The 12,202-nt window shown below is 45.4% G+C and overlaps 1 non-coding gene across 1 annotated transcript; it reads left to right on the forward strand.

Annotated features, from left to right (window-relative positions):
* Nucleotides 11,757-11,830, forward strand: TRNAI-AAU. Its single transcript has one exon. It is a non-coding gene; the product is annotated as a tRNA-Ile (tRNA).

The raw sequence follows: 12,202 nt of genomic DNA on the forward strand, positions 1-12,202 counted from the left end.
TCTCGCAATCACCATCAAAAATTAACAAAGGCAGTATTCTATATAATGTGGTTTATTGAGCATATTGAACAGCAATACACAGATCTATGAACCTGTGTGCAGCCAGATAACTCTAAGTCATGGCTGTAGTACTTTCTGTCTTGAAAATGAACTCAAAATTGACTTTGCTATTATTGTGAGTTCTTTGCTTTATAACTACCGAACTTCCTGTTGAACTCTAGAGTGCTAGAAGGCCAGCTGAGAGGTGTTTTTTTTTTTTAACAAAAACCTTCACCTGGCTCCTAATATTTTGCAGCACCATCAAGTTAAAACAATTTAACAAAATGTAAAGTGGAGGTGAATTTCAGCAGCATCTCTGTTATGAATTTCCTGGTGCAGGTTGGTTTGTTACTTAGGGTTGTTACAGTACTGGGGTGTGGGAGTAAAGAGCAGATCAAAATACAAAACTTCAGCTGTGGTGTGAGAAGTGTGGGCTTTAAACAGCTAGGATTAACTTGAGTAGAAACTGGAAATGAGGATTGTATCAGGTGAGTTCATGTTGGTTAAAGGATATTTCAAGATGTTACCTGCAGCCTCATACAGTTGGTCATGTTTTGTACTTAGGAGTTTGAGCGAATAACTATCCCTAGTGGTGACTGCTTCTTGTCATAAAATTAGAATCTTAGTTCTGACAAAGGATTTTAAAATTTTGTGCTGGAGGAAACAGGCTAACAACAACAAGACAAGTCCCACTTAGAACTGCACATTCCTATACATGCTATACATAAGGCTGGTAGTTGGACACCTCTCTTGGAAGGAGATCCCTTTATGAAGATCCTCCTGCAGAATAAGTTTGACTCTTTTGCATCTAGTAATTGTCCAAAGTCCTAGGTCATCTTAGGCTATGCAAGTGGAATTACACTGAAACTGTTTAGTCACTAAAATGTCAAAATTTTATTTCTCTGAGCTCAGTCTTTGCTGAAGGTAGCTAACAGCTGAGAAGAAACGGGAAGCAGATGTCTTGCCATGAGTTGAATGGAGCACTGAGTTTTAAGTGAATAAACTTTGACCGATTTTTTTGGAAGCATTTCTGAAACAATATTCCCTTCTTTCTTCTCATTCAATTGCTGGACTTCAAACATATTCACTGAATGTGTTTCAGAGAAATTTAGACAGTTTTCATATCGGAGCCCTTGTGGTCACAAAACTGCTTAGGTATAATGTACAAGTGGTATCGCGTATCATCTCTTGAACAGCATCTATGTACAAGATCACTGTAAAACTGTATGGTATGCAAAATGACAAAGGGCCTCAAGAGCTCATCTAGGCCATCTCTGAGTCAGGACAGAATTGACTATGAGCCAGTAAAGCATGTGTCTCAGATGGACACAGCAATACAACTGGTGCAGGGATGGACAGAAACTGAACTCAGTCTATTTGTCGTTTATGTGCCACTGAAATGGAAGGATTTCTGGAGGGTGCATTCTGGAGCCAGTGCTAGCTAAAAAGATGGAGAAGACAGTTGCTAAATCTACTACTGCTGGATGTTTAAACTTCCTGGGCTCAAGAGAACGGCAGATAAAATGAAAATTGAAACAAGCTTGGGAAATCAGGAAAACTGTGTGTGTGACAGAGAAATAGGATGGAAGGAAAGAAACAAAATACAATTCAGCAGAACAAGTGCAAGGTATTTCACTTGAGCAAGAATTATAAATCACACAGAAGAGGGATGGAGGATTAACTCAGTGGGTATAACTCTAGTCCATACTGCAGTAGAGTATGTTGGTCATCATGCATCACAAGCAGCATGCTATAAAGAAAAAGGGAAAATATCTTACTAGAGTGTATAGTAACAGACTAGTCCATCAGACACGTGAAGCAGTTTGTCTGTCCTGGTGCTGCCAGAATACATAGAGTCCTGCACAGAGCACTCCAGGGTGGATGTTTATCTCCTAGAGAGCTCTGAGGTGAGTACCAAGGAGGGCTTTGGCAGCTTGGAAAACATGACCTGTGACAGAGGACAGAGTGAACTGATGTGGTTTTTCTCAGAAAACATCATTCCCTGTAGACTCAGGGCATGTCTTTAAATCTGCAGGAGACCACTGTAAAGGAGTGAAACAATCTGCTTTGTCTCTGTGGTGGGTAGCCAAGACCTGATGGGCCTGAATTGCAGTTGCAGAGACGTAGGCAAGGTGGCACGAGAGACTGGCAGTTATTAAGATGGAAAGGATGGGAAGAAGGATTCTGTGCTCCCTGTGCAATTGCACTCTGCAACCAGAGGTCTTCAAGAATAGACTACATACCTGCCTAGGCTGACACCAGACACCTATGATCCTACAGTGAGAGAGTTTCTGTGAGCTGTCTTGGTATTTATTTTGAGCTTTAACTCCATCTCTCATCATCTTTAAACCTTTTGGGATTTTTTTTCCACTTCATTAGTGCACTTCGACACTATCACAATCCATCCCTGTCTGCCAGGGCCATTCCCCCACAGCTGCTGAGCGCTGCTGGCTGCTCCACCTGTGAGGACAGCCATGAGGGAGCCCTGATTTCTTTCGGCGCTGGCGGCAACTTGCTGCGTCCCACACCGCCTGCCTCGTAACCCTCTCGAGAATAAAATCGGAGGGTGAGAGGACCCCAACAGCGGATTTCTGGGGAACGTTTCGCTGCCTCAACGCGGGCTGAGTGGCGGAGACAGAAGGTAACGTTTTAGGCGGGAGGGGGCGGCCGGAAGGGGGAGCTGTCCGACCAGGAACGCGAAACCGCCATCTCTGGCCGTGGGGGGCGGAGGGAACGGCGGTGCTTTTGCTCGCCGTTAAAAGCCCACGCGGAGAAGAGGGTTAGGCAAAGCCCGGGCTGGCTACGGGCAACGAAGACAGGTCTAGAGGAGCGAAAAAGAGGCGTGTGGAGCGGCAGCAGTTCCCCCGCTCAGGCTGGTGACGGCTGTCGCTTCCTCGCCCCAAGCCCTTGGGTGGAGGCTGAGATGAAGATGGCAGGCAGTGGGGAGCACAGCCATGCTCCTCGCTGGGATTTGCTCTTACTGCTTACTCCATCTTGGAAGCATCTCCTGGATGTCCCTTCCAGCCTATTACCATTCTTTTCCTTCTCTTGAAGTTCCTTAGGAATAGTAGCCCCATTTCCTAATTAGCTGTCCAGATTTTTGAGGAGCTTAATACCTATCTTTTGTTTTAGTTACCTAAGTACCTAGTCATGCCTGCAGGTTTTAGACATTTTCTGTCCTCTCCAATTATTTAGAGCATCCCTTCAGTGAATTTGTAGACTGTTACTGACAAGAGTATACCTCAAGTACTGTGTTCAGTTTTGGGCCCCTCACTACAAGAAAGACATTGAGGGCCTGGAGCGTGTTCAGAGAAGGGCAATGAAGCTGTGAGGGGCTTGGAGCACAAGTCTTACGAGGAGCTGCTGAGGGTACTGGGATTGTTTAGTCTGGGGAAGAGAAGGCTTAGGGGAGACCTTATTGCTCTCTACAGCTGCCTGAAAGGAGGTTTTAGTGAGGTGGGGGTGTGCCTCTTCTCGTATGTAGCAGCAACAGGACAAGAGGTAATGGCTTTAAGTTGCAGCAGGACAGGTTCAAGTTGGATATTCGGAAATAATTCTCAGAAAGTGTGGTGAAGTATTGGCACAGGCTGCCCAGGGAGATGATGGAGTTGCTGTCCCTGGTGGAGTTTAACCTGTAGGTGTGTCACTGAGGGACATGGTTAGTGGGCATGTGGTGGTGGGTCGATGGTTGGACTAGAAGATCTTAGAAGTCTTTTCCAACCTCAGTGATTTTATTTATGATTCTAAGAGCAAACCTGGTCTGTTTACTCACTCTCTTCAGTCTAAATTCTATAAGAATTATAAATATGGTATGGTTATCTCTACCATTCAATACTAAAAGAAGACAAGAGGCATTAAAATCTTTCATGTGTAAGCCCTTCTAAGAACTGTTCCCTTCTCAAGGGCTGGGAGCAAACCTCAAAGCTTCTGTTATTTTAGTTTGTTAGGTTGTTCTTTGTCAGGAAATGCAGTTGGGATACCTCGTATATCTTTTAGAGCGGAATTCTGTACAGCTGGAAAACATTTTCTTTCGTGTGACAAACGGGTCCCAAACTGCAAGTAGAGCTTTGTCTCTTTCTGATTCTCTTGAAAGGAAGTATTTTGGTATTAATGCATTTTCAACCACACTTAATATGAATAATAATGATCTCATTAAGGCTGACAAACCTGTCCTCTTTAGAAACTTTATTTTAACACAGGATGATTTGAATTTCCATAGATAAATTAAGTGTTAGCCTTGAGTAAGTACAAATTTGTAGATAATTAAAATTGGGATTAGTGAAAGAAGAGGTGAAGAATGGGGGTCAGAGGCAAACCACTGTGGGTCACGCACCATCAATTTTGCTCTCACAGTTGTGTTCAGCACAAAATTTTCAATACTGCTGGTCAGAATAGTTTATAGTAGTTTAGTGCAACAAGTTGCTCAATTTAAAGCACAGCCTTACCTCAGTGACACTGATAAATTCTCTCACTTGTAACTAAAAGGTTTAATGACAAAGAGAGTGGGCAAACAAAGCGTGGTTTGGCAGTAAATGAGTGGTGCAGCAGTTTGCGTGGGAGGGTGTGCAGAAAGGGTGCTGTCACTCTGCCACTTCCAATGGCAGTTGTATCCTGCTCGCAAGGATCTCCAGTTATGGAATAGGTTGGGTTGGAGGGGAGCTTAAAGATCATCTGGTTTCAACACCCCCCTGCTGTGGGCAGAGTTGCCAGCCACTAAATCAGGCACTGTATCAGATTGCCCATGACCCCACCCAGCCTGGCCTTGAACACCTGCAGGGATGAGGCATCCGTAGCTTCTCTGGGCAGCCTATTTCCAGTGCCTTACCACTCCAAGTAAAAAATTTCCCCCTGACATTTAATTTAAATCTCCCCTCTTTTATTTTAAAACCATTCCCCCTTATCTTATTGCTACCCGACTGTAAAGTCAGTCTCCCTCCTGCTTATAAGCTCCCTTTAAGTACTGGAAGGCCACAATGAGATTTACTCTTCCGTTCTCCTATGAGGAAAGGCTAAAGTAGCTGGGGAAGTGCTCCAGCCCTCTGATCCTGCTAGACCCACTCCAACAGCTGTATATATTTCCTGTGCTGGGGACATCAGACCTGGACAGAGTACACTAGATGGGGCCTCATGAGGGCAGAGTAGAGGAGAACAATCACCTCCCTTGCCATGCTGACCAACCCTCTTTTGATTCAACCCACAACACACTTGGCCTTTTGAGTCAGAAAAGATTGATTGGTAGAATTATGTTCTACCATCCTTGAGACAGAAGCATAAGCCACAAGAAACAAAGGATCCCCTACCCTCTCACCACCAGGCAGAAGGAGGGGACCTAGGAGACGGGGAGGGATGTATGGGAGCAAGTTTTTGCTCAGGGCAGCAGGTGAGTCCCCTCTGTGTCTGCCTCGCTCTCCCAAGTGCCTTTATACAATGGGTGTGAGGCTCTGGAACTGGATAGACAGGGACATTGATGTGGATCAAAGTCCATCCAGATTGGAGGAGTTACCTAGGCCTAATCAGCCTGTTCCCCATATGACGACCACCTCCCTTGTAATAAGTGACTCCCTTCTGAGGGAGCAGAGGGTCCGATGTGCTGACTGTAGCCAACCAATATTCAGGGGAGTCTGCTGCTTCCCTGGAGCCTGGGTAAGGGATGTTACTAGAAAATTCACTAACCTGGTATGGCCCACTGATTATTATCCATTAATGGTTATTATTGGTCATGTCAGCAGCAATGAGGTAGCAAAGAAGAACTCTGAAGGCAATCAAAAAGCACTTCAGGGCCTTGGGGTGATTGGTTAAAGGATCAGGGGCACAGGTTGTGTTTTTGTCTACCCTTCCATTAGCTGGGAACAACACTGAAAGGAACAGGCAGAGCCAGCTGATCAATATGAGGCTCCAAGGGTGGTCATACCAGCAGAATTGTGAGTTTCTCAACACAACACTAGGCCTGCTGATGTCTGATTGGATGCACCTTTCTCTGAGTGGGAAAAGGATTTTTGTGCAGGAGTTAGCAGAGCTGACTTTAAACTCTTTAAACTAGATTTGGAGGGGGGAATGGGATAAAACCAGACTTGCTCGTGATAAATTATGGGATGGCACACCAAAATTTGAAGGACTGTGTGTTAGTGAGATCTTTCAGTCTGCTCTTTGAAGTGCTGGATACAGTGAGGCACATTTGAAAAGTTTCTACACCAATGCATGCAGCATGAGGAACAGGAGGAGTTAGAAGTCTTGACTCATTGGCATAAGTGCAGCCTAGTGGGAAGAGCCTTTTGAATGTTGTGTCATGGTGGATGGCTCTAAGCCATTCATGTCCAAACCACAGCATTGCTGGCAATGCAGCCTGCCCCTGCCCTGTGCTATAAAGGCAGTGGATCTTCCCTGTGGGGTAGCCTGGAGTATGAACCCATCTCTCAGCAACAACCAGACCGTCAGTGCACTATTAATGTTGTGTCAATGGAAACCAGGGCACAGGGAGGGCAGTGCTGACTCAAGTGATGGCAAATAATTCTGTGCATTTTGATACACTGGCTAAACACAGTGTTCTGAATGGCAAAGAATGTGCAGCCATACACAGTAGTCTAAATGTGGCCTCATCAGGGCAGAACAGAGGGGGAGGATCACCTCCCTCAGCCTGCTGGCCACACTCTTTTTAGTGCACACGAGGATCCCATTGGCCTTCTTGGCTACAAGAGCACACTGCTGGCTCATGGCCAAGTTGTTGTCCATCGTAGCACCCGGGTCCTTCTCTTCAGAGCTCCTCTCCAGCAGGTCATCCCCTAGCCTGTACCGATGCATGCCGTTATTCCTCCCCAGGTGCAAGACTCTACACTTGCTTGTGTTGAACCTCATCAGATTCCTCCCTGCCCAACTCTCCAGTCTGTCCAGGTCTTGTTGAATGGCAGCACAGCCTTCTGGTGTGTCAGACACTCCTTCCAGCTTTGTATCATCAGCAAACTTCCTGAGGGTGGACTCTATCCCTTCATCCTGGTCGCTGATGAAGATGTTGATTGAACAAGACTGGGCCCAGCACTGACTCCTGGGGAACACTGCTAGTTACAGGCCTGCAGCCAGACTCTGTGCCACTGATGACAACACTCTGAGCTCTGCCAGTCAGCCACTTCTCAGTCTGCCTCACCATCCACTCATTTATTCCACAGTTTCTAAGTTTCTTAACAAGGATGTTGTGGGAGATGGTGGCAAACACCTTGCTGAAGTCAAGGTATACAACATCCACTGCCCTCCTCTCATCTACACAGCCAATGATAACATCACAGAAGGCTACCAGGTTGGTCAAGCATGATTTCTCCTTGGTGAATTTATGTTATCTACTCCTGATAACCTTCTTCTCTTCCAATTGTTTGGAGAGGGTATCCATAACAAATTGTTCCATCACCTTTCCAGGGATGGAGGTGAGGCTGACTGGCCTGTAGTTTCACAGATTCTCCTTGCCCTTTTTGGAGTCTGAAGTGACATTGGCTATCCTTCAGTTTTCAGGCACCTCTCCTATTCGCCAAGACCTTTCAAAGATGATAGAGAGCAGTTCAGCAATCACCTCTGCCAGCTCCCTCAGCATACATGGGTGCATCTTACTGGGGCCTGTGGATGTGTGTGTGTTGATTATGGCTAGACATTCTCTGATCAGATCCTCCTTGACCAACAGAAAGTCTTCCTTTACCCTGACTCTCTTACCTCCAGGGTCTGGCATTCCTGATGGCTAGTCTTAGCACTGAAGACTGAAGCAAAGAAGGCATTCAGAATCTCAGCCTACTCAGCATCCCCTGTTGCCAGGGTACCCACCTCATTTAGTAGGGGACCCACAGTTTCCTTAGTCTTCCTTTTACTGTTAACATACTTTAAAAAAAACTTTCTTGTTAACCTTTACCTCCTTTGCAAGGTTTAATTCCAAGAGGGCCTTAGCCTTCCTGGTTTCATCCTTACAGGCCCTGACAACATTTCTATATTCTTTCCAGTCCACATTTCATGGACCTTCTTTCCTTTTAATTTATCCACGAGTTCCTTGCTCATCCACACAGGCCTCCTGCCTCCTTTCCCCAATTTCTTACTCTTAGTGATGTACTGATCTTGAGCTTGGAAGAAGTAGTGTTTAAGTGTCAACAAGCCCACATGGGCTCCCTTACCTTCTAACACTCTAGCCCATGGGATACCTCCAAGTAGGTCTTTGAAGCGGTCACAGTTGGCTCTCCTGAAGTCCAGGCTAGCATCCTACTTACTGCATTGTTTCTTCCACATGGGATCTTGAACTCCACCATCTCGTGATCGCTGCATCCCAAACTGCCCCCAACACTCACATCCCTAATCAGCCCTTCCCTGTTAGTAAGAACAAGGTCAAGTAGCACACCCCTTCTTGTTGGCTCCTCCACCGCTTCCATCAAAATGTTATCTTCTATGAATTGCGGGAATCACCTGGACTGTGTGAGCCTGGCCATATTGCTTATCCAACAATAGCAGGATGATTGAAGTCCCCCATAAGAACCAGTGTAGGGGATCACGAGGCTACTTCCAGCTGTTTGCAGAAGGTCTCATCAACTTCCTCCTCCTGATCGGGTAGCCTGTAGTACACACCCACAACAATATCACCTACCCTAGCCTGCTCCTTAATTCTTATCCACAAGCTCTCCCCTTGTTCATCATTCACCGTCAGGTGGAGCTCAATACATTCTAGTTGGTCTCTCATATAAAGAGTTTTGATAAAGGAATTCAAGAATAGGTTTCAAGATTGCAAAAAAAAAAAAAAGTCATCAATTTATGTTTTTGACACCATTTTCAGTTGATATAAATACATGATCTGCAAATGTTCAAATGGAACGTATAGAGTTGCTATCAGATATTCAACTCAAAAATCTGATCGTATCTCTTTACTAGAATTTCACAATCCCTATGTTACCAGAGAAAAATATCCTTCACTTCACAGTCACACCTTATTCACATCATTGCTTTTTGGCAGTACACACATTTGTGGACAATTTCCAAGGATGAAGTACAGGAAGAGTAAAATTTCATCAAAAATCTCTGATTAACACCTTGAGAGCTCGCTAAGAATTGCAGCCTCTGCCATTTAACCAACCTGATTTGTTTGTTTCACAAAAACAAGGTCAAAAATCCCATTAATTCGTTTTTTTTCTTCTCTTTTTGAATGTTTAAAAAATATTAAAAATGAAAATGCTTTGTTACTTATGTAGTAACAATACTGTATATTTTACAAGGGCTGCTCTGAAAGTAACGCCTCCTGATTTATTATATTGGCCGACAACATCAGAGGCAGATAGTGGTTGTATGGCAGCAGAGGTTGAACCTTCCCACCAATATTTCCTTGCATTTGTTTGCCATGTGATGGATGACAGCAGTGCATGATGTTGATATGGAATACTGATAAAACCAGGACAGGAGGACAGACGAGGCAGGGAGGGGCTGGGCAGTATGGAGGTCGCAGTTGGTGATGATGCTGTTGGGAGCCTCTGGGTAAGGATTAAGGGACAAGCAAATAAAGCAAATGTTGTGGCAGCCAGGATGGCAACACCAATGAATTATTCTTTAAAGAACTAAGAGATACCTCTAGATCCGCCACCCTTATGCTTATGGGTGACTTCAACTTGCCAGATGTTAACTGGGAATACTACACAGCTGAAATAAACACGTCCAGGAGATTCCTGAAACACCTTGTTGATAACTTTCTGATACAGGTACTAAGGAGGATGGCTAGGCAAGGTGCTTCATAGATTTGCTTCTTGTAAATGGAGACTTGTAGATGAAGTGGCAACTGGTGGCCATCTTGGCCATAGTGACCATGAAGTAGTTGAGTTTAAAGTCATTGGTGATGGGAGGAAAACTGACAGCGAACCTTCAGCCCTGGTTATGAGAAGACCAGAGTTCGAACTGCTCAGGGGTCCATTGGGAAGATCCTTTGGGAAACTGCTTCTGAAGGCATGGGTGTTACTTGTTTAGTATTACCAATTGAGAACATGGGCAAGGGCAATTCCAAAATGTCGAAAGTCATGCAGGCTGGGCAGAAGGCCAGCTTGGCTGAGCAGGGATCTCCTTCTAGAATTTAGGTGGAAAAAGAAATTGTATGACTGCTGGAAATGAGGTTGGGTGGCATAGGAGAACTACAAAGGTGCTGTTTGCATTGTTAGGAGAAAATTTGAGCTCAGTTAGAGTGGAAGCTGGCCAGTACGGTGGGGACAACAAAAAGGGCTTTTTAAAAATGTGTTAACAGCAAAAGGACGACTGGACATAATATTATTCTGTTACTTGGTGAAGATGGTCACCTCACAAATAGAGATGCAGGCAAAACAGAGATGTTTAATGCCTTCTTTGTGTCTGCCTGTCTCCAACACCAATGATGGGTTCTGGGACCTCTGAAGCCCTGAGATGGAGGATCCTGACTGCAGTAATGATCAACTCCCAGCTAACCCCTAACTTATGCAGGATTTATTGCTCCAGCTGGATGCATATACATCTATGGGCCCAATGAGATTCATACCAAGGTACTCCCAAGAAATGGCTGATACAATCACCAGACCTCTCAATTGTTTTTCAGTCATCTTGGGAATCTGAAGAGGTCCCATCTGACTGGAATCTGGCAAATATTTCCTCAATTTTCATGACAGGCAAAAAAGAAGGCCCTGGTAATTGCAGGCCTGTCAGTCTCACTTCATTGCCTGGCAAAATTATGGCAAAAGATAATTCTACAAGTTACTGAAAAATACCTGAAGGACAGCGCTGCCATTGGTCACAGCTGAAATGAATTGAAGAGGGGAAAGTCCTGTTTAACAATCTTCAGTGCTTTTTATGATAAGATTACCCCAACTAATTGACCAAGGGAAGCCGGTAGATGTAATCTTTTTGAATTTCAGCAAGGCTTTCAGTACTATTTCTCACAGTATATTTCTGGATGAAATGTCCAGTGTACAGCTAGACAAAAACATACTGCAGTAGGTGAACAATTGGCTGATTGGTCAGGCTCAAAAGATTATAGCAAATGGGATTACATCCGGCTGGTGGCCAGTCATTAGTGGGGTTCTCTGGGGTGTGTTTTAGAGGCAGTTCTTTTTGAGTACTGTATCCATGTCATTTATGAAGATGTTAAATGTATACCATGTAAGTTTGCAGGTGACGCTAGAATGGGAGGAGCTGTTGAGTGTCTCAAGGGCAGAGAGTCCTTGCAGAGAGAGTGTGACAAGTTAGAGGGCTGGACAATCACCAATAATGAGCAAGTGCTAGATTCTACACCTGGGACTGGGGAACCCTTGTTATACCTACAAACTGAGGGATGGGAAGCTGGAGAGCAGCCCTGTGGAAAGGATCTGATGTTATGGCAAGTTGAATGTGAGTCAGCAGCGTGCCCTGGCAGCCCAAAGGGCCAACCATACCTTGGGGTGCACCAGGCCCAGCACTGCCACTGGGTGGGAGGAGGGATTGTCCTGCTGTGCTCTGCACTGTGTGGCCTCACCTTGAGCTCTGTTTGCATGTTTAGGTGCCACAATGTAAGAAGGACATAAAGCTATGAGAGACTGTCCAAAGGAGGGCTATGAGGATGGTGAAAGGTCTAGCTAGAGCATGGGTATCCGACCTTTTGGCTAGCCTGTGCCACGCTGAGAGAAGAATTGGGATGGTGGCAGGAAATAGCACTAATTGCCAGCTGTCCCCGGGCGTGACCCTGGGGCTGCGGGTTGGAAAGACAGGCGATAAGGGGCGGCCGGTTAGCTCAGTTGGTTAGAGCGTGGTGCTAATAACGCCAAGGTCGCGGGTTCGATCCCCGTACGGGCCAGATCAGTTTTGACACTTGAGGCTGGGGAAGGCAAAGATTTTTAAGGTGCGTGTGTTTTACAGCTATCTGAACGTGAGCTCACGCAGCAGCGTGCCCAGGTGGCCAAGAAGACCATCAGCAATCCTAGCTTAAAGCTGAAATAGACTAGTCAAAAGGACCAGGAGGAGGTGGCGTGGGAAGGATGGTTTGGAGCACAAGTCTTATGGGGAACAGCTGAGGGAAATTGGATTGTTCAGTCTGGAGAAGGGGGGAGGATAGAACATGAAAGGAGGTCTTAGTGAGGTTGGGAATTCAACCTCTTCTCCCAGGTAACAGGAACAGCAAAAGAGTTATGATAGGTCTTACAGGTTTTGCCAGGTTCAAGTTGGATGA

This window comes from Numida meleagris, chromosome 1, assembly GCF_002078875.1.
Source record: "Numida meleagris isolate 19003 breed g44 Domestic line chromosome 1, NumMel1.0, whole genome shotgun sequence".
Classification (NCBI taxonomy): domain Eukaryota; kingdom Metazoa; phylum Chordata; class Aves; order Galliformes; family Numididae; genus Numida; species Numida meleagris.